Here is a 24,373-nt window from a genome sequence, read left to right as displayed (position 1 = left end):
GGCATATAAAAGAGAGGAGCCCTCAGTTACCATGTACAATGTCCCCAGACTGGCCACCATATCAAGCAAACATGGCATATAAAAGGGGGGAGCCCTCAGTTGCCATGTACAATGTCCCCAGACTGGCCACCATATCACGCAAACATGGCATATAAACGAGAGGAGCCCTCAGTTACCATGTACAATGTCCCCAGACTGGCCACCCTATCACGCAAACATGGCATATAAAAGAGAGAAGCCCTCAGTTACCATGTACAATGTCCCCAGAATGGCCACCATATCATGCAAACATGGCATATAAAAGAGAGGAGTTCTCAGTTACCATGTACAAAGTTCCCAGACTGGCCACCATATCACGCAAACATGGCATATAAAAGTGAAGAGCCCTCAGTTACCATGTACAATGTCCCCAGACTGGCCACCATATCACGCAAACATTGCATATAAAAGAGAGGAGCCCTCAGTTACCATGTACAATGTCCCCAGACTGGCCACCATATCACGCAAACATGGCATATAAAAGAGATGAGCCCTAAGTTACCATGTACAATGTCCCCAGACTGGCCACCATATCACGCAAACATGGCATATAAAAGAGAGGAGCCCTCAGTTACAATGTACAATGTCCCCAGACTGGCCACCATATCACGCAAACATGGCGTATAAAAGAGATGAGCCCTCAGTTACCATGTACAATGTCCCCAGACTGGCCACCATATCACGCAAACATGGCATATAAAAGAGAGGAGCCCTCAGTTACCATGTACATGGTCCCCAGACTGGCCACCATATCACGCAAACATGGCATATAAAAGAGAGGAGCCCTCAGTTAACATGTACAATGTCCCCAGAGTGGCCACCATATCACGCAAACATGGCATATAAAAGAGAGGAGCTCTCAGTTACCATGTACAATGTCCCAAGACTGGCCACCATATCACGCAAACATGGCATATAAAAGAGAGGAGCCCTCAGTTACCATGTACAATGTCCCCAGACTGCCCACCATATCACGCAAACATGGCATATAAAAGGGGGGAGCCCTCACTTACCATGTACAATGTCCCTAGACTGGCCACCATATCACGCAAACATGGCATACAAAAGAGAGGAGCCCTCAGTTACCATGTACAATGTCCCCAGACTGGCCACCATATCACGCAAACATGGTGTATAAAAGAGAGGAGCCCAAAGTTACCATGTGCAATGTCCCCAGACTGGCCACCATATCACGCAAACATGGCATATAAAAGAGAGGAGCCCTCAGTTACCATGTGCAATGTCCCCAGACTGGCCACAATATCACCCAAACATGGCATATAAAAGATAGGAGCCCTCAGTTACCATGTGCAATGTCCCCAGACTGGCCACCATATCACGCAAACATGGCATATAAAAGGGGGGAGCCCTCAGTTACCATGTGCAATGTCCCCAGACTGGCCACCATATCACGCAAACATGGCATACAGACTGGCCACCATATCACGCAAACATGGCATATAAAAGAGAGGAGCCCTCAATTACCATGTACAATGGCCCCAGACTGGCCACCATATCACGCAAACATGGCATATAAAAGAGAGGAGCCCTCAGTTACCGTGTACAATGCCCCCAGACTGGCCACCATATCACGCAAACATGGCATATAAAAGAGATGAGCCCTCAGTTACCATGTACAATGCCCCCATACTGGCCACCATATCACGCAAACATGGCATATAAAAGAGAGGAGCCCTCAGTTACCATGTACAATGTCCCCAGACTGGCCACCATATCACGCAAACATGGCATATAAAAGAGAGGAGCCCTCAGTTACCATGTACAATGTCCCCAGGTTGGCCACCATATCACGCAAACATGGCATATAAAAGAGAGGAGCCCTCAGTTACCATGTACAATGTCCCAAGTTGGCCACCATATCACGCAAACATGGCATATAAACGAGAGGAGCCCTCAGTTACCATGTACAATGTCCCTAGACTGGCCACCATATCACGCAAACATGGCATACAAAAGAGAGGAGCCCTCAGTTACCATGTACAATGTCCCCAGACTGGCCACCATATCACGCAAACATGGTGTATAAAAGAGAGGAGCCCAAAGTTACCATGTGCAATGTCCCCAGACTGGCCACCATATCACGCAAACATGGCATATAAAAGAGAGGAGCCCTCAGTTACCATGTGCAATGTCCCCAGACTGGCCACAATATCACCCAAACATGGCATATAAAAGATAGGAGCCCTCAGTTACCATGTGCAATGTCCCCAGACTGGCCACCATATCACGCAAACATGGCATATAAAAGGGGGGAGCCCTCAGTTACCATGTGCAATGTCCCCAGACTGGCCACCATATCACGCAAACATGGCATACAGACTGGCCACCATATCACGCAAACATGGCATATAAAAGAGAGGAGCCCTCAATTACCATGTACAATGGCCCCAGACTGGCCACCATATCACGCAAACATGGCATATAAAAGAGAGGAGCCCTCAGTTACCGTGTACAATGCCCCCAGACTGGCCACCATATCACGCAAACATGGCATATAAAAGAGATGAGCCCTCAGTTACCATGTACAATGCCCCCATACTGGCCACCATATCACGCAAACATGGCATATAAAAGAGAGGAGCCCTCAGTTACCATGTACAATGTCCCCAGACTGGCCACCATATCACGCAAACATTGCATATAAAAGAGAGGAGCCCTCAGTTACCATGTACAATGTCCCCAGAATGGCCACCATATCATGCAAACATGGCATATAAAAGAGAGGAGTTCTCAGTTACCATGTACAAAGTTCCCAGACTGGCCACCATATCACGCAAACATGGCATATAAAAGTGAAGAGCCCTCAGTTACCATGTACAATGTCCCCAGACTGGCCACCATATCACGCAAAGATTGCATATAAAAGAGAGGAGCCCTCAGTTACCATGTACAATGTCCCCAGACTGGCCACCATATCACGCAAACATGGCATATAAAAGAGATGAGCCCTCAGTTACCATGTACAAAGTTCCCAGACTGGCCACCATATCACGCAAACATGGCATATAAAAGTGAAGAGCCCTCAGTTACCATGTACAATGTCCCCAGACTGGCCACCATATCACGCAAACATTGCATATAAAAGAGAGGAGCCCTCAGTTACCATGTACAATGTCCCCAGAATGGCCACCATATCATGCAAACATGGCATATAAAAGAGAGGAGTTCTCAGTTACCATGTACAAAGTTCCCAGACTGGCCACCATATCACGCAAACATGGCATATAAAAGTGAAGAGCCCTCAGTTACCATGTACAATGTCCCCAGACTGGCCACCATATCACGCAAAGATTGCATATAAAAGAGAGGAGCCCTCAGTTACCATGTACAATGTCCCCAGACTGGCCACCATATCACGCAAACATGGCATATAAAAGAGATGAGCCCTCAGTTACCATGTACAATGTCCCCAGACTGGCCACCATATCACGCAAACATGGCATATAAAAGAGAGGAGCCCTCAGTTACCATGTACATGGTCCCCAGACTGGCCACCATATCACGCAAACATGGCATATAAAAGAGAGGAGCCCTCAGTTACCATGTACAATGTCCCCAGACTGGCCACCATATCACGCAAACATGGCATATAAAAGGGGGGAGCCCTCAGTTACCATGTACAATGGCCCTAGACTGGCCACCATATCACGCAAACATGGCATATAAAAGAGAGGAGCCCTCAGTTACCATGTACAATGTCCCCAGACTGGCCACCATATCAAGCAAACATGGCATATAAAAGGGGGGAGCCCTCAGTTGCCATGTACAATGTCCCCAGACTGGCCACCATATCACGCAAACATGGCATATAAACGAGAGGAGCCCTCAGTTACCATGTACAATGTCCCCAGACTGGCCACCCTATCACGCAAACATGGCATATAAAAGAGAGAAGCCCTCAGTTACCATGTACAATGTCCCCAGAATGGCCACCATATCATGCAAACATGGCATATAAAAGAGAGGAGTTCTCAGTTACCATGTACAAAGTTCCCAGACTGGCCACCATATCACGCAAACATGGCATATAAAAGTGAAGAGCCCTCAGTTACCATGTACAATGTCCCCAGACTGGCCACCATATCACGCAAACATTGCATATAAAAGAGAGGAGCCCTCAGTTACCATGTACAATGTCCCCAGACTGGCCACCATATCACGCAAACATGGCATATAAAAGAGATGAGCCCTAAGTTACCATGTACAATGTCCCCAGACTGGCCACCATATCACGCAAACATGGCATATAAAAGAGAGGAGCCCTCAGTTACAATGTACAATGTCCCCAGACTGGCCACCATATCACGCAAACATGGCGTATAAAAGAGATGAGCCCTCAGTTACCATGTACAATGTCCCCAGACTGGCCACCATATCACGCAAACATGGCATATAAAAGAGAGGAGCCCTCAGTTACCATGTACATGGTCCCCAGACTGGCCACCATATCACGCAAACATGGCATATAAAAGAGAGGAGCCCTCAGTTAACATGTACAATGTCCCCAGAGTGGCCACCATATCACGCAAACATGGCATATAAAAGAGAGGAGCTCTCAGTTACCATGTACAATGTCCCAAGACTGGCCACCATATCACGCAAACATGGCATATAAAAGAGAGGAGCCCTCAGTTACCATGTACAATGTCCCCAGACTGCCCACCATATCACGCAAACATGGCATATAAAAGGGGGGAGCCCTCACTTACCATGTACAATGTCCCTAGACTGGCCACCATATCACGCAAACATGGCATACAAAAGAGAGGAGCCCTCAGTTACCATGTACAATGTCCCCAGACTGGCCACCATATCACGCAAACATGGTGTATAAAAGAGAGGAGCCCAAAGTTACCATGTGCAATGTCCCCAGACTGGCCACCATATCACGCAAACATGGCATATAAAAGAGAGGAGCCCTCAGTTACCATGTGCAATGTCCCCAGACTGGCCACAATATCACCCAAACATGGCATATAAAAGATAGGAGCCCTCAGTTACCATGTGCAATGTCCCCAGACTGGCCACCATATCACGCAAACATGGCATATAAAAGGGGGGAGCCCTCAGTTACCATGTGCAATGTCCCCAGACTGGCCACCATATCACGCAAACATGGCATACAGACTGGCCACCATATCACGCAAACATGGCATATAAAAGAGAGGAGCCCTCAATTACCATGTACAATGGCCCCAGACTGGCCACCATATCACGCAAACATGGCATATAAAAGAGAGGAGCCCTCAGTTACCGTGTACAATGCCCCCAGACTGGCCACCATATCACGCAAACATGGCATATAAAAGAGATGAGCCCTCAGTTACCATGTACAATGCCCCCATACTGGCCACCATATCACGCAAACATGGCATATAAAAGAGAGGAGCCCTCAGTTACCATGTACAATGTCCCCAGACTGGCCACCATATCACGCAAACATGGCATATAAAAGAGAGGAGCCCTCAGTTACCATGTACAATGTCCCCAGGTTGGCCACCATATCACGCAAACATGGCATATAAAAGAGAGGAGCCCTCAGTTACCATGTACAATGTCCCAAGTTGGCCACCATATCACGCAAACATGGCATATAAACGAGAGGAGCCCTCAGTTACCATGTACAATGTCCCTAGACTGGCCACCATATCACGCAAACATGGCATACAAAAGAGAGGAGCCCTCAGTTACCATGTACAATGTCCCCAGACTGGCCACCATATCACGCAAACATGGTGTATAAAAGAGAGGAGCCCAAAGTTACCATGTGCAATGTCCCCAGACTGGCCACCATATCACGCAAACATGGCATATAAAAGAGAGGAGCCCTCAGTTACCATGTGCAATGTCCCCAGACTGGCCACAATATCACCCAAACATGGCATATAAAAGATAGGAGCCCTCAGTTACCATGTGCAATGTCCCCAGACTGGCCACCATATCACGCAAACATGGCATATAAAAGGGGGGAGCCCTCAGTTACCATGTGCAATGTCCCCAGACTGGCCACCATATCACGCAAACATGGCATACAGACTGGCCACCATATCACGCAAACATGGCATATAAAAGAGAGGAGCCCTCAATTACCATGTACAATGGCCCCAGACTGGCCACCATATCACGCAAACATGGCATATAAAAGAGAGGAGCCCTCAGTTACCGTGTACAATGCCCCCAGACTGGCCACCATATCACGCAAACATGGCATATAAAAGAGATGAGCCCTCAGTTACCATGTACAATGCCCCCATACTGGCCACCATATCACGCAAACATGGCATATAAAAGAGAGGAGCCCTCAGTTACCATGTACAATGTCCCCAGACTGGCCACCATATCACGCAAACATGGCATATAAAAGAGAGGAGCCCTCAGTTACCATGTACAATGTCCCCAGGTTGGCCACCATATCACGCAAACATGGCATATAAAAGAGAGGAGCCCTCAGTTACCATGTACAATGTCCCAAGTTGGCCACCATATCACGCAAACATGGCATATAAACGAGAGGAGCCCTCAGTTACCATGTACAATGTCCCCAGACTGGCCACCATATCACGCAAACATGGCATATAAAAGAGAGGAGCCCTCAGTTACCATGTGCAATGTCCCCAAACTGGCCACCATATCACGCAAACATGGCATATAAAAGAAAGGAGCCCTCAGTTACCATGTGCAATGTCCCCAGACTGGCCACCATATCACGCAAACATGGCATACAGACTGGCCACCATATCACGCAAACATGGCATTTAAAAGAGAGGAGCCCTCAATTAGCATGTACAATGGCCCCAGACTGGCCACCATATCACGCATACATGGCATATAAAAGAGAGGAGCCCTCAGTTACCATGTACAATGCCCCCAGACTGGCCACCATATCACGCAAACATGGCATATAAAAGAGAGGAGCCCTCAGTTACCATGTACAATGTCCCCAGACTGGCCACCATATCACGCAAACATGGCATATAAAAGAGAGGAGCCCTCAGTTACCATGTACAATGTCCCAAGGTTGGCCACCATATCACGCAAACATGGCATATAAAAGAGAGGAGCACTCAGTTACCATGTACAATGTCCCAGGTTGGCCACCATATCACGCAAACATGGCATATAAACGGGAGGAGCCCTCAGTTACCATGTACAATGTCCCCAGACTGGCCACCATATCACGCAAACATGGCATATAAAAGAGAGGAGCCCTCAGTTACCATGTACAATGTCCCCAGACTGGCCACCATATCACGCAAACATGGTGTATAAAAGAGAGGAGCCCAAAGTTACCATGTGCAATGTCCCCAGACTGGCCACCATATCACGCAAACATGGCATATAAAAGAGAGGAGCCCTCAGTTACCATGTGCAATGTCCCCAGACTGGCCACAATATCACCCAAACATGGCATATAAAAGATAGGAGCCCTCAGTTACCATGTGCAATGTCCCCAGACTGGCCACCATATCACGCAAACATGGCATATAAAAGGGGGGAGCCCTCAGTTACCATGTGCAATGTCCCCAGACTGGCCACCATATCACGCAAACATGGCATACAGACTGGCCACCATATCACGCAAACATGGCATATAAAAGAGAGGAGCCCTCAATTACCATGTACAATGGCCCCAGACTGGCCACCATATCACGCAAACATGGCATATAAAAGAGAGGAGCCCTCAGTTACCGTGTACAATGCCCCCAGACTGGCCACCATATCACGCAAACATGGCATATAAAAGAGATGAGCCCTCAGTTACCATGTACAATGCCCCCATACTGGCCACCATATCACGCAAACATGGCATATAAAAGAGAGGAGCCCTCAGTTACCATGTACAATGGCCCCAGACTGGCCACCATATCACACAAACATGGCATATAAAAGAGAGGAGCCCTCAGTTACCGTGTACAATGCCCCCAGACTGGCCACCATATCACGCAAACATGGCATATAAAAGAGATGAGCCCTCAGTTACCATGTACAATGCCCCCATACTGGCCACCATATCACGCAAACATGGCATATAAAAGAGAGGAGCCCTCAGTTACCATGTACAATGTCCCCAGACTGGCCACCATATCACGCAAACATGGCATATAAAAGAGAGGAGCCCTCAGTTACCATGTACAATGTCCCCAGGTTGGCCACCATATCACGCAAACATGGCATATAAAAGAGAGGAGCCCTCAGTTACCATGTACAATGTCCCAAGTTGGCCACCATATCACGCAAACATGGCATATAAACGAGAGGAGCCCTCAGTTACCATGTACAATGTCCCCAGACTGGCCACCATATCACGCAAACATGGCATATAAAAGAGAGGAGCCCTCAGTTACCATGTGCAATGTCCCCAAACTGGCCACCATATCACGCAAACATGGCATATAAAAGAAAGGAGCCCTCAGTTACCATGTGCAATGTCCCCAGACTGGCCACCATATCACGCAAACATGGCATACAGACTGGCCACCATATCACGCAAACATGGCATTTAAAAGAGAGGAGCCCTCAATTAGCATGTACAATGGCCCCAGACTGGCCACCATATCACGCATACATGGCATATAAAAGAGAGGAGCCCTCAGTTACCATGTACAATGCCCCCAGACTGGCCACCATATCACGCAAACATGGCATATAAAAGAGAGGAGCCCTCAGTTACCATGTACAATGTCCCCAGACTGGCCACCATATCACGCAAACATGGCATATAAAAGAGAGGAGCCCTCAGTTACCATGTACAATGTCCCAAGGTTGGCCACCATATCACGCAAACATGGCATATAAAAGAGAGGAGCACTCAGTTACCATGTACAATGTCCCAGGTTGGCCACCATATCACGCAAACATGGCATATAAACGGGAGGAGCCCTCAGTTACCATGTACAATGTCCCCAGACTGGCCACCATATCACGCAAACATGGCATATAAAAGAGAGGAGCCCTCAGTTACCATGTGCAATGTCCCCAAACTGGCCACCGTATCACGCAAACATGGCATATAAAAGAGAGGAGCCCTCAGTTACCATGTACAATGTCCCCAGACTGGCCACCATATCACGCAAACATGGCATATAAAAGAGAGGAGCCCTCAGTTACCATGTACAATGTCCCCAGACTGGCCACCATATCACGCAAACATGGCATATAAAAGAGAGGAGCCCTCAGTTACCATGTACAATGTCCCCAGACTGGCCACCATATCACGCAAACATGGCATATAAAAGAGAGGAGCCCTCAGTTACCATGTACAATGTCCCAAGGTTGGCCACCATATCACGCAAACATGGCATATAAAAGAGAGGAGCACTCAGTTACCATGTACAATGTCCCAGGTTGGCCACCATATCACGCAAACATGGCATATAAACGGGAGGAGCCCTCAGTTACCATGTACAATGTCCCCAGACTGGCCACCATATCACGCAAACATGGCATATAAAAGAGAGGAGCCCTCAGTTACCATGTGCAATGTCCCCAAACTGGCCACCGTATCACGCAAACATGGCATATAAAAGAGAGGAGCCCTCAGTTACCATCTACAATGTCCCCAGACTGACCACCATATCACGCAAACATGGCATATAAACGAGAGGAGCCCTCAGTTACCATGTACAATGTCCCCAGACTGGCCACCATATCACGCAAACATGGCATATAAAAGAGAGGAGCCTTCAGTTACCATGTACAATGTCCCCAGACTGGCCACCATATCACGCAAACATTGCATATAAAAGAGAGGAGCCCTCAGTTACCATGTACAATGTCCCCAGACTGGCCACCATATCACGTAAACATGGCATATAAAAGAGAGGAGCCCTCAGTTACCATGTGCAATGTCCCCAGACTGGCCACCATATCACGCAAACATGGCATATAAAAGAGAGGATCCCTCAGTTACCATGTAGAATGTCCCCAGACTGGCCACCATATCACGCAAACATGGCATATAAAAGAGAGGAGCCCTCAGTTACCATGTACAATGTCCCCAGACTGGCCACCATATCACGTAAACATGGCATATAAAAGAGAGGAGCCCTCAGTTACCATGTGCAATGTCCCCAGACTGGCCACCATATCACGCAAACATGGCATATAAAAGAGAGGATCCCTCAGTTACCATGTAGAATGTCCCCAGACTGGCCACCATATCACGCAAACATGGCATATAAAAGAGAGGAGCCCTCGGTTACCATGTACACTGGCCCCAGACTGGCCACCATATCACGCAAACATGGCATATAAAAGAGAGGAGCCCTCAGTTACCATCTAAAATGTCCCCAGACTGGCCACCATATCACGCAAACATGGCATATAAACGAGAGGAGCCCTCAGTTACCATGTACAATGTCCCCAGACTAGCCACCATATCATGCAAACATGGCATATAAAAGAGAGGATCCCTCAGTTACCATGTACAATGTCCCCAGACTGGCCACCATATCACGCAAACATGGCATATAAAAGAGAGGAGCCCTCGGTTACCATGTACACTGGCCCCAGACTGGCCACCATATCACGCAAACATGGCATATAAAAGAGAGGAGCCCTCAGTTACCATCTACAATGTCCCCAGACTGACCACCATATCACGCAAACATGGCATATAAACGAGAGGAGCCCTCAGTTACCATGTACAATGTCCCCAGACTGGCCACCATATCACGCAAACATGGCATATAAAAGAGAGGAGCCTTCAGTTACCATGTACAATGTCCCCAGACTGGCCACCATATCACGCAAACATTGCATATAAAAGAGAGGAGCCCTCAGTTACCATGTACAATGTCCCCAGACTGGCCACCATATCACGTAAACATGGCATATAAAAGAGAGGAGCCCTCAGTTACCATGTGCAATGTCCCCAGACTGGCCACCATATCACGCAAACATGGCATATAAAAGAGAGGAGCCCTCGGTTACCATGTACACTGGCCCCAGACTGGCCACCATATCACGCAAACATGGCATATAAAAGAGAGGAGCCCTCAGTTACCATCTACAATGTCCCCAGACTGGCCACCATATCACGCAAACATGACATATAAACGAGAGGAGCCCTCAGTTACCATGTACAATGTCCCCAGACTAGCCACCATATCACGCAAACATGGCATATAAAAGAGAGGAGCCCTCAGTTACCATGTACAATGTCCCCAGACTGGCCACAGGAGCATTTGTAAATCAAGAATCCCTGACAAATAAGAGCATCCATTGGATCCAGTCTGTTAAGGGATGTCTATCGGTTATTTGGGAGGACAGTATTTGGTGTTTGCGGCGGAAAATGCCCAATGGCGTGGATGATTTCTTCAAGATCTTTCTAGCCAGCAGACATTATCGGGCGTACCCTCTGCAAGGATCCCAAATTATTTTAAGAGCCTATTCCTGGACGATGAAGACCCATGCAGGACGTCATGGGTATGAAAGCGGAAGGGAGTTACCACCAGCGGAAGTGCCATCCTACATTGGGTTTCCCAATCAGTAGGGGATAACGGGAGTGACCAACACCTATGTAGGGGAGGGACTCAAATGAGTCTGACTGGCGCACGGTTCCAGGCGTGACGTCCCTAACCCAGTAGCACTCTGTAACATGGTCTCATGAAACTTCGCTGGCATAGCCAATCATATGGCTGGCCCTAGCTGTTGTGACGTTAACTAGGATTTTGGCCTAGTTTTCTATCAGGAAACTTGGGCCATCGAGGTGGTTGAGATGCATGGGTACCTGGCATACTCAGTTCACATTGGTAGTAGCCTCATTGATTACTAGTCGAACAGACTATTGCAATGCGCTGTACCTGGCCCAACCTTTGGGCTCAATCCATCGGCTACAACTACTGCAAACTTTGGCAGCACGAGTGGCCACAAATGCTCCCACTGGAGCTCATATCAGTCCTGTGCTACGGGCTCTGCACTGGCTTCCAGTAGCCCAGAGAATCAAATGTAAGTCACTCTGTCTGGTCCACCAGGCCTTTTCTGGACAAGGGGTTGAATAGCTGAGGGAAAAATGTCATTGTTACCTCCCAACCCGGCCCGATTGCTTCGCTCTAGCGAGGCCAGCCTTTTGGCCATTCCTAAAATCCGACTGTCCTGAGTGGGAGGTCAGGTTTTGTCTTTTTGCAGCCGCTAAACTGTGCAACAGTTTACTTGCAGGGTTGAGGGGGGGCGTAAAATCATCTCCTCTTAAGGCGTGACCAGAAAAGCTTCTTGTTTTAGCAGCTGGTTATGACATTGTAATCCTTGTACCAAGATGCCCTTGGGTGAACGTGCATGCTATAAATATCCCCAACATAGCATAACATGCTGCCCCACGCTATCTCGCGGAGAGAATTAACAGAAGAACTTCCAGCTGACCCAGTGGGACTGCTAACTGAATTTTGTTTAGTAGTACCTAGGTTTAAACTAATTAAAGCTGGGGGGATCAGCTTCCCGGTAAAAGCAGCGTAGTTATGGAACTCTCCCCCCCCCACCCTGAGGCCAGATCAAACCTTTCTCAACTTCAGATTTAACACCATTAAATGGCTGAGAGAAAATGACCACTAACCTATTACTCGGAGTGCCTGTGCAGCATGCGCTATAACTTTACCAATTAGCTCTCACTGCATAATGTATCTGCCAACGCCTGCATATGTTGTATATTAGCACTGTAAATTTGGTATACATAGACCGTCCTGATCTATTTCATGTATATAATGCTTTAGTTCTAACTGTATAAAGTGACCGTGGAATATGTTTTATATTAATAGTGTACATTTTGTAATCATAGACCGTCTTGATCTATTGCTTGTATATATTCGTCTCCAGTTCCGCAGTGGCTTTTCATTCCTGTAACCCATGTAACACTAAGTTGGAAGAATGCTTGTATCTTCCTGTTATTCTGCGCCTTGATACCTCCGGGTCTGGAGCGCATGGCAAATTAATAAACAAACAAACAAACATGCTCGGAAAGGTCCAAGGGTCAGACCCAGTGATGGTTTTCTCATTTGGGAGGGTTCTGCCTAAAATTGGCAAGTTGAAGAGCGAGCAACAGACTTAGCAGATCTCCAACAGCCCGATGGCCATCACAGCCTCCTGTTTAATGTTATGTTAATGTTAAAGGATATCTGTATCGCGCACTATCACCACCGGAGTGGTCCTCTGGCGCTCTGGCGGATCTGAAAAAAGCAAAGGGGGTGGGTTGAGTTAGTGGGACTGAGCGGGAAAAGTGCAAGAGAGCAGTGATGTGCTGTTGGCAGCTTCGGTTCGGTTAGCACCGTTCGCTGGGCTTGGGTGTGCTTTACCGTTCAGTAGCAGTGGTGTGCTGTTGTGCGAAGCTATGTGTGATTTGTTTTGTTGCTGCAGTGTAGTGAAGTTTGTGTGGTTTGCTGTGCTTTAGGGTTGTGGTTGTTTGGCTAGAGTTTGAGAGGTGTATGCCAAGGAGTGAGATTGTTAGTGGGTTGATTATTGGCCTCTCTATCTGGATGTGATATGTGCTAATTTCTACGTTCTTTCTAGATGTGACGCGTGAATAACTCCATATTTCAATCTAGATGCTGCACTGGATAATATTCACAATCCTATCTAGATGTGACATAAGCCAATATTCACACTTCTATCTAGATGTGATATAAGCCAATATTCACACTTCTATCTAGATGTGACATAAGCCAATATTCACACTTCTATCTAGATGTGACATAAGCCAATATTCACACTTCTATCTAAATGAGGCAAAGGCAATATTCACAATCCAGTCTGGATGTGACGTAGGATAATATTCACAATTATATCTAGATGTGTTGCAGGCTAATATTCACAATTATATCTAGATGTGAAGCCGGTTAGCCTTACCAGCCTGGCGGGTTATGTTCTGAGGGTAGGTAGAGTGGCAGGGCTTCCTGGAGTACAATGATTGCTGTACTGCCCGCACAGGCCGCACCTGTTGCTGGTTGACGGCTGGCCCTGGCCTCCCCTACCGACACCTGCAGACACTGTCTGGAGTCGCTGCTTGTAAGAGTCGTCCTTTGCCGCATCGGCATAGACAGGCAGAGGGCTGCCCTGGGTAGGGCTGCTAAATGTGGGGAGTAGCCAGTCAGGGCAGGAGGCGGGATGGGAGGAGGGAGGGAAATGGGGAAATGAGACAGGGGAGGGAGAGCGACGGGCATCGAGGGCACAATCGAGGAGCTGGCGGGGGGGGGCACAAGTTTAAACACTGGTTATGAAACAAAGTCCAGGAGGGCCTACACTCACCTGCAGCTTACAACAGACCAAATGAAAGAACGCCATTAAACATACTAGAACAAATTCAGGAGTTGCTCATTAAAGGGGAGGGGTATAAACCTGTGGAAACTCATACCTTGGTTGCTGGTGGCTTTAAACTCCAGTTCAAACCTTTAAGGGAACTGAAAGGATTATGGGATGATCAAGACCAAGCCTGGGACATACCTGCTCTTGCTGCCACCCCCTCAAAAGAAATGCACAGTCCAGCTATCGACACAGCCCAGACCTTATAGGGGCTGGAGATGAGAGCATGCAACGGCCGGCATGCTGGGGACCAACCAGCTAAAAAGACATCTGTCGGCCCAAATTGTTCCTCTTGTACAGATACAAAGACTGGGAGGGTTTTAAGAACTTTCAGGTGGTAGACGCCGGGCACGAGAGCGATCATAGGCCACTGTGCATCACTTTCTCGCTCCACTAAGAACAGGGATAAGAACAGGGATAATAGTGGCGCAGAAAGTATAACGGTGGTTGGACAGTCCCGTGGGCAAACCTTGAGGAGCTAAATTCTAAGCCCCCAGAGACTTGCAAGAGTTTCACATCCTACCCCATGTAACATACCCCAAAAAGAATACACTTTTAAAAGAGGGATGGTATGATGGGGTATATAGCGCAGCCAAGCGGAAGTTCTCTCTTGCCTGGCAGGTGAGCTCCCGTGGAGAAGCACTGCTTCCGCGCCGGTAGAGCAAAACAAGTGGCTAAAGTCTGTAAAATTAAAATGGGACAATCTCCAAAGAACCTTTTTAAAGGGGTGATTGCACGTCCTTTTGGAATCTGGTTTCAGGGAGGGAGGTGAGTGCTGCAATGTAAGTGCAGGTGCTTTGTGCATGCACTTTGCTGAATTCCATGGGGCAGCCTGGATGATCTAATCCCAGGGTCTAACACAGGGACAATTCACGGTGAGAGCCACAATGAAGGGGGGGGTGTCTTTCAACATAACCCGGGCGAGATTTACAATGCCAATATCTCAAAAAGGAGCAAAGGCCCCCTCACCCCTGACCTGATCAAAGGCCCCCTGACCTGAGCAAAGGCTTCCTGACCTGAGCAAAGGCCCCCTGACCTGAGCAAAGGCCCCCTGACTTGATCAAATGCCCCCTGACCTGAGCAAAGGCCCCCTGACCTGAGCAAAGGCCCCCTGACCTGAGCAAAGGCCCCCTGACCTGATCAAATGCCCCCTGACCTGAGCAAAGGCCCCCTGACCTGATCAAAGGCCCCCTGACCTGAGCAAAGGCCCCCTGACCGCTTTGAAGATAAACCTTCATTCTGGGCTCCAGTTTTGTGGTGCCCGTTCTATGCAGTTATTCATCTAAGTACTGTCCCCACATCATGACGCAACGCGGAGAGTGTCCCAGTATATTAAAAAGGTGGAAGGGACAATTCAGGTAATTACTGCCCAATATCTTTATTGGACGGTTCTGGAAAAATATTCGCCAAGGCCACTTTGAAACATCTGCAAGAGTGGGCAGATGCTACAACTTACAAGCTGGTTTCCAAGTGGCTAAAAGCACTCGCGATCAGAGTTTTCGATTGTCTCGCTTGATAAAAAAATACACTGCGCTAAGGAAAGTTAAGTGGTATGCTATTTCTGTCGACCTCAAGACAGCGTTCGATGGGCTACCACATGGGCTATTATGGCAGGTTCTTAAGAAGAGGAAAGCACCTCCTCGTTTGGTATCTATTGTCAGCCACGGTTTGGTGGGAGAGGTCAGGCCCCCCTTCAATGTTGCAAGAGGCGTAAGGCAGGGATGCGTCCTCACCCCACATTTATTTTGCATTCATATTGATGAACATATCGAGGAACTGTTATCAAATTGTAAGATTCACCGAGAACAGGAAATTATAGATACCTGGATTGTGCTTTGCAGACACCGAGAACGGGCACTGATAGATATCCGGTAGTGTGCTTTGCAGATACCGAGAACAGGCACTGATAGATACCTGGATTGTTCTTTGCAGACACCGAGAACGGGCACTGATAGATATCTGAATTGTTCTTTGCAGACACCGAGAACGGGCACTGATAGATATCTGCATTGTTCTTTGCAGGCACCGAGAAAGGGCATTGATAGATATCTGTATTGTTCTTTGCAGGCACCGAGAAAGGGCATTGATAGATATCTGTATTGTTCTTTGCAGGCACCGAGAAAGGGCATTGATAGATATCTGTATTGTTCTTTGCAGACACCGAGAAAGGGCATTGATAGATATCTGTATTGTTCTTTGCAGGCACCGAGAAAGGGCATTGATAGATATCTGTATTGTTCTTTGCAGACACCGAGAAAGGGCATTGATAGATATCTGTATTGTTCTTTGCAGGCACCGAGAAAGGGCATTGATAGATATCTGCATTGTTCTTTGCAGGCACCGAGAAAGGGCATTGATAGATATCTGTATTGTTCTTTGCAGACACCGAGAACGGGCATTGATAGATATCCGGTATTGCTCTTTGCAGACACCGAGAACAGGCACTGATAGATATCCGGTATTGCTCTTTGCAGACACCGAGAACAGGCACTGATAGATATCTGCATTGTTCTTTGCAGATGAGGCAGTTCTCTTGTCTACCTCCCCAATGGGACTTAAAACCACCATGCAATGTTTTTTGGGCAAATGTAAAGAGTTGAAGTTAGCGTTAAGCGTAAGAAAAACGAAGTCCCTGGTTTGTAGGCCTAGATTCACCAAGCGACAAGAGCTAGTAATCAGAGTAGACGTTGCATGCTGGAGCAAGTCCCTTTCTACGACAATTTTGGAGTTAGATATGAAGAGAGTGGTTACTGGATGGCCCACGTAGATAAAGCCAGTAAATAATTTGGAGAAGCACAGTGGAGCGGTCAGAGGTTTCTTTAATAGGCATGGTGGGAGCGCAGTATCACCAGCGCTTGAAATGGCCAAAAGGCAGGCGAAGACTTCAGCCTTGTATGGTGCAGACCTTTATGGGCCATTTAAATGTAAAGGCCCTATCATTAGAAAATTAATTACTTTAAAATCTACTTATGCTCCAAAATGGTACGCCCAATGCATCAATCAATATGGAGACAGATATATATGCCACTGGGCACGAGGCATCAATGAGACCATGAAGCAGTGAACTAGGCTGTGGGTGTGATGCTGGAAATGCATCGGAGGGACAGGGCCTCCGTATCCTTGTCCTTTATTCCTTTTTATCATATGTTCTGTCTTGTTTTCCATGCAGGAGTTCATGTGGGACTCCTGGTAGTGCGCCTCTTCCTCTTTTTGGTTTGGTGAACAGACCCTTGGGATACCCTTATGGCACCCATGGGTGGGGGTACAACCCTGAACCCCTAGTGCATGTTTTTGGGCACCTGTGTGTGGCCCACAGAGCAGGGTATGGGCTGGTGGAAGCGCTGTGCTGAATTGACTGGTGCCCTGAGTAGCCTCCATTTTGGGATACCCAGGCCCTGTCATTGGAATCAGTGGATTCCTGATGGGAGACAAGATGGCCCCCGTGGCCTCTTGCTTTCCATCGCCTGTTACCTTGTTTTCCCAAAGTCCCGGGAAGCCCTGACTCTGTACCTTCCCCTGACTGACTGTTTGGTGAAAGTTCCACATATGGTATATTGGGGGAAGTCCAGGACAGACTGGCTGGAGCCTTCCCAATGACTGTATGTTGTGGGTACACCCATGGGGTGGGACCTGGGTGAATGGAGTGTGTGACGAATATGCATTTCAGGTTATGGCTTGTCTGGTTTTTGGTGTATGACACAATGACTGGGACAGCCCTGCCTGAAACTGGTATGAATGCAGTGTGTAGTGCTGAATGGTTGGGTGATTGTCTGAATCCACATTCTGTGTTGTGAGTGTCTGGATGGAGAAGAATGGCCTGAATGCACTGTGAGCCTGATTGGCTGCCTGCCTCAATGCCCTTCTGAATGATTGGTTGCCTGAGTGTGACCCAGCAGAGCGAATGAGACCTAACAGTATATCTGGGGACCTCTTACTGATGGAAATCATTCTGAAGCTGAAGTCGAAACTGATGCTTAACCTTGAGGCCCGCTGGAAGAAGAAGAATTGCTGCTGCTATCTTTCACTAATCTGACCGCTGCATGACCATCAAGGAACTGATCCAAGAGAGGACCTGGCTAGGAGACGTCTTCCCGAGCTACGAGGGATCATCGTGCAGCAGCTAACCTTCGCCAAGGTTTCCTGGAAGTCAGTCCTCGAAAAGGCTGCTGACCGGAGATGGGGACCGTAGCGGAATCGCGAAGCACCCGACATTGAAGTCCACCGTCGACCGAGGTACCGCTGTAATCTTGTCGACTGGAGCCTCAATGCTCCATTGCCTAAGAACCTTTTGAATCAAGGACTCCCTTGCTGATCACCGTCGACCGCTTTCCTCTTGCTGGAGAAAGTCAAGGTCGTCGATGACCAAGGAGAATCTGCCGGTGGGTTTCCCGCCACCCGAAGACCTCAAAGACGCCAAGGAAGATCCAGAAGCCAGCGGGGTTGAGTCCCGTTCGCCGACGCCAGGCGCCAACAACCCGACAACCTTGGTGGGCATACAGTTCTTCATTTTCTTCCCTTTGCGGCAACGAACACTCGTCATCGAGGTGCACCGCATGCCTCACTGTTACAGGATGTTTTCAGCCAATCGTCAACGAGCAACGCAAGGACCGAAGCTGCTGCCTCGACAACAGTGTTCACCTCTTCTTCAGGAATCTCGACGACCCGTGGCTCCTGCCTTAAAGGGAGTTCACTCAAGAAGGGCACGTCGACGACTCATAGAAGAACTCTACGAAACCAGGTATATTGGGGTCATAGAACTTTTAGAAGGAATATACGAGACTATATTAAGCATATCTGGACTGGGCTTGTCAATAAGCTTTAATTACAGGTTGCCCAGGTCGGAGGATCCTCGCACAGAACTGTCTCTAGGTAGACAGGAGGCTGTTCTGCCATTGGTTGATTTAACTTGCTTTCTTTCTGTGTCTATCGTTGATTCATCTTATAATCTGATTCGTATGTCATTTTGAACTGTTAGCAGTTCATGCATTTCAAAAGAATCAATAGTTAAGGATGGTGCCACGTAGACCTGTATATATTTGCCATTATAGTATTACCAGAGTACAAAGTGTGTTATTTTGATTGTGTATATAACTCTGAACCTTGTTTATATAATGAGCTGAGTTTTCACTAACATAGTGTGTGGCCATTCCTTTGTGGGAGCGTGGGGACTACACTGTACTTAAGAACCAGCCTGCATCACCTCCTGAGAGCTTAAGCCTTGATTGCTCGATCACGTTTTACCAAATAGAGAATCTTGGCTGGGGTGCTCTGTGCTTCGACTCTGCCATATAGAGAGCAGGAGTACAAATACCCCCCTCCAGTCTGTACAGTGGGACACACCTGGTCTTGAGCAAACAGAACCCCCAGGGTTAGCAAATGTGGAAATAGCTCTCCTTGCTGTAGATGAGGGCAGCATATGGTGCAACGCATTCTCCATTACAAAGCCAGAACCGAGAGAATCAAGAAACAGCCCTAATCCTCTCTAGGAAAGATGACTGAAGCAAGCCGCAGAGTGGGGCTAGGTCCAGGACACAACTGGGTCCAGCCAGAATCCCGATCTGAAAGGTATCTTGATATCATCACTCCACCACATGCACGCGCACTCTTATCTGGCATTTAGGAGGAGTCCACCATATGCAGGCGCTCTCTTATCTGACGTTTAGGAGGAGTCCACCATATGCAGGCGCTCTCTTATCTGGTTTTTAGGAGGAGTCCACCACATGCAGGCGCTTTCTTATCTGGCGTTTAGGAGGACTCCACCATATCTAGGTGCTCTCTTATCTGACATTTAGGAGGAGTCCACCACATGCAGGCGCTCTCCTATCTAGCGTTTAGGAGGAGTCCACCACATGCAGGCGCTATCTTATATGGCGTTCAGGAGGAGTCCACCACATGCACAAGCACTCTTATCTGGCGTTCAGGAGAAGTCCACCACATGCACGCGCACTCTTATCTGGCATTCAGGAGGAGTCCACCACATGCACACGCACTCTTATCTGGCGTTCAGGAGGAGTCCACCACATGCACGTGTACTCTTATCTGGCGTTCAGGAGGAGTCCACCACATGCATGCACACTCTTATCTGGCGTTTAGGAGGAGTCCACCATATGCACGCACACTCTTATCTGGCATTTAGGAGGAGTCTACCATATGCAGGTGCTCTCTTATCTGGCATTTAGGAGGAGTCCACCATATGCAGTCGCTCTCTTATCTGGCATTTAGGAGTCCACCATATGCAGGCACTCTCTTATCTGACGTTCAGGAGGAGTCCACCATATGCAGACGCACTCTTATCTGGAGTTCAGGAGGAGTCCACCATATGCAGACGCACTCTTATCTGGAGTTCAGGAGGAGTCCACCATATGCACGCGCTCTCTTATATGGCATTTAGGAGGAGTCCACCATATGCAGGCGCTCTCTTATCTGACGTTTTGGAGGAGTCCACCATATGCAGGTGCACTCTTATCTGGTGTTCAGGAGGAATCCACCATATGCACATGCTCTCTTATCTGGCATTTAGAAAGAGTCCACCATATGCAGGCGCTCTCTTATCTGGCATTTAGGAGGAGTCCACCAATTGCAGGCGCTCTCTTATCTGACGTTTAGGAGGAGTCCACCATATGCAGGCACACTCTTATCTGGCGTTAAGGAGGAGTCCACCATATGCACGCGCACTCTTATCTGGCATTTAGGAGGAGTCCACCATATGCAGGCGCTCTCTTATCTGGCATTTAGGAGGAGTCCACCATATGCAGGCACTCTCTTATCTGGCGTTCAGGAGGAGTCCACCATATGCACGCGCTCTCTTATATGGCATTTAGGAGGAGTCCACCATATGCAGGCGCTCTCTTATCTGACGTTTAGGAGGAGTCCACCATATGCAGGTGCACTCTTATCTGGCGTTCAGGAGGAATCCACCATATGCACGTGCTCTCTTATCTGGCATTTAGAAGGAGTCCACCATATGCAGGCGCTCTCTTATCTGGCATTTAGGAGGAGTCCACCATATGCACGCGCACTCTTATCTGGTGTTTAGGAGGAGACCACCATATGCAGGCGCTCTCTTATCTGGCATTCAGGGGGAGTCCACCATATGCAGACGCACTCTCTTATCTGGTGTTTAGGAGGAGACCACCATATGCAGGCGCTCTCTTATCTGGCATTCAGGGGGAGTCCACCATATACACGCGCTCTCTTATCTGGCATTCAGGGGGAGTCCACCATATGCACGCGCACTCTTATCTGGCATTTAGGAGGAGTCCACCATATGCAGGCGCTCTCTTATCTGACGTTTAGGAGGAGACCACCATATGCAGGCGCTCTCTTATCTGGCATTCAGGGGGAGTCCACCATATGCACGCGCTCTCTTATCTGGCATTCAGGGGGAGTCCACCATATGCACGCGCACTCTTATCTGGCATTCAGGGGGAGTCCACCATATGCACGCGCTCTCTTATCTGGCATTCAGGGGGAGTCCACCATATGCACACGCTCTCTTATCTGGTGTTTAGGAGGAGACCACCATATGCAGGCGCTCTCTTATCGTGCATTCAGGGGGAGTCCACCATATACACGTGCTCTCTTATCTGGCATTCAGGGGGAGTCCACCACATGCACGCGCACTCTTATCTGGCGTTCAGGAGGAGTCCATCACATGCACGCGCTCTCTTATCTGGCATTTCGAAGGAGTCCATCACATGCACGCGCTCTCTTATCTGGTGTTTAGGAGGAGTCCACCATATGCACGCGCTCTCTTATCTGGCGTTCAGGGGGAGTCCACCACATGCACGCGCTCTCTTATCTGGCGCTTAGGGGGAGTCCATCACATGCACGCGCTCTCTTATCTGGCGCTTAGGGGGAGCATGCTAAGGGGAGCTGCTTTCACAAGCTCATGAGCAGGTATACGAACTCTGTGGAAGGGTCAAAGAGAAGTCCTGCATTTTATGTTATTTTGTGACAACTTACAAGTTCTGGGAGTAAGTTATCAGAAACCAATGCAACGCAGTACTGTACATGTACAGTTGCTATAAAGGTTTGGTCACATATACTCACCGTGCCTGCATCTATAAAACCAAGATGATCAAAGGATCCGGAAGTGGACCTCAGGGCTGGACAAGTCTGATACTGTCCTCCAGTCTGCACATTGGCTTTGCTCCACAGAGGGGTAGTGTCCTTGAAGCTATTCCCACCCACCACGGTTGAACATTTTAAAAATCATAGCAAACCCTGCACAGCCCTTCACACAGCAGACCCTGCACAGCACACCCTATGCAGCCCATCACACGGCACACCTTGCACAGCTCATAACATGGCACACCCTGCACAGCTCATCACACGGCACACCCCGCACAGCTCATCACACAGCAGACCCTGCACAGCTCATCACACAGCAGACCCTATGCAGCCCATCACACGGCACACCCTGCACAGCTCATCACACAGCACACCCTATGCAGCCCATCACACGGCACACCTTGCACAGCTCATAACATGGCACACCCTGCACAGCTCATAACATGGCACACCCTGCACAGCTCATAACATGGCACACCCTGCACAGCTCATCACACAGCAGACCCTGCACAGCTCATCACACAGCAGACCCTATGCAGCCCATCACACGGCCCACCCTGCACAGCTCATAACACGGCACACCCTGCACAGCTCATCACACACCACACCCTGCACGGCCCATCACTCACCCGATCAGAAGCTGCGGGGCCTTTCTGCTCTAGGCGGGGATTTCCTGCAGCTGAAGGGAGGATTCCGGGGGCTGACGAGAAGGAGGGTTGCAGACACCAGACCCCAGACACAAACTGCTGCACCCAGGAACTATCAGAAGGTGTGAGCCTGGCAGAGGCATTCATATCTAATGTACTGCACGAGCCACGAGCATGAGACACTGCCCCGCAGAACCCCATTATCTAATCTAATGCACAAGCCCAGAGCCCGAGACACTACTCCCCAGGACACGCTCAGAGGCAGCACCATATCGCCAGAACCCCATTATTTAGAGCAAAAGCCCAGAGCCTGAGACACTGCTCCCCAGAGCAGGAGACACTGCCCCCCAGGACACACTCAGAGGCAGCACCATAGCTGAGCCCCATTCACCCCCTCCTGCACAATCCAGAGCGGAACACTATCTATGTCCATGCAGGATGCACTGGAAGAAAGCACATGCACACACCACAGGAGAGCACATGTACACATCACAGGAGAGCACATGCACACACCACAGGAGAGCACATGTACACATCACAGGAGAGCACATGCACACACCACAGGAGAGCACATACACACACCACGGAGTATATATTGAAGGATAGTTCATGCACACACCACAGAAAAACACATGCACACACCACAGACGAGCACATGCATACACCACAGGAGAGCACATGCACACACCACAGGACAGCACACGCACACATTGAAGGACAGTACATGCACACACCACAGGAGAGCACATGTACACATCACAGGAGAGCACATGCACACACCACAGGAGAGCACATGTACACATCACAGGAGAGCACATGCACACACCACAGGAGAGCACATACACACACCACGGAGTATATATTGAAGGATAGTTCATGCACACACCACAGAAAAACACATGCACACACCACAGACGAGCACATGCATACACCACAGGAGAGCACATGCACACACCACAGGACAGCACACGCACACATTGAAGGACAGTACATGCACACACCACAGGAGAGCACATGTACACATCACAGGAGAGCACATGCACACACCACAGGTATAGTTCATGCACACACCACAGAAGAACACATGCACACATCACAGGACAGCACATGCACACATTGAAGGACAGTACATGCACACACCACAGAAGAGCACATGCACACACCACAGGAGAGCACATGTACACATCACAGGAGAGCACATGCACACACCACAGGAGAGCACATACACACACCACGGAGTATATATTGAAGGATAGTTCATGCACACACCACAGAAAAACACATGCACACACCACAGACGAGCA

The 24,373-nt window shown here is 48.7% G+C and overlaps 1 protein-coding gene across 1 annotated transcript in view; it reads right to left on the bottom strand.

Moving 5' to 3' along the window:
- Window positions 1–23,261, bottom strand: part of LOC138525627 (zinc finger protein 268-like) — a 395,809-nt gene extending 372,548 nt beyond the window's left edge. Inside the window, exon 1 of the mRNA XM_069635683.1 lies at window positions 23,052–23,261. The gene's annotated coding sequence lies outside the window, so the exon portion shown is untranslated. The remainder of the gene's footprint in view (window positions 1–23,051) is intronic.
- Between the last annotated feature and the right edge of the window lie 1,112 nt (window positions 23,262–24,373).

The sequence above is a fragment of the Ambystoma mexicanum genome, chromosome 7p, assembly GCF_040938575.1.
Source record: "Ambystoma mexicanum isolate Mex_15411 chromosome 7p, UKY_AmexF1_1, whole genome shotgun sequence".
In the NCBI taxonomy this organism is placed as follows: Eukaryota; Metazoa; Chordata; class Amphibia; order Caudata; family Ambystomatidae; genus Ambystoma; species Ambystoma mexicanum.
Note: the sequence above shows the minus strand (reverse complement) of the source record. Positions and strands in the feature narration are given on the sequence as shown.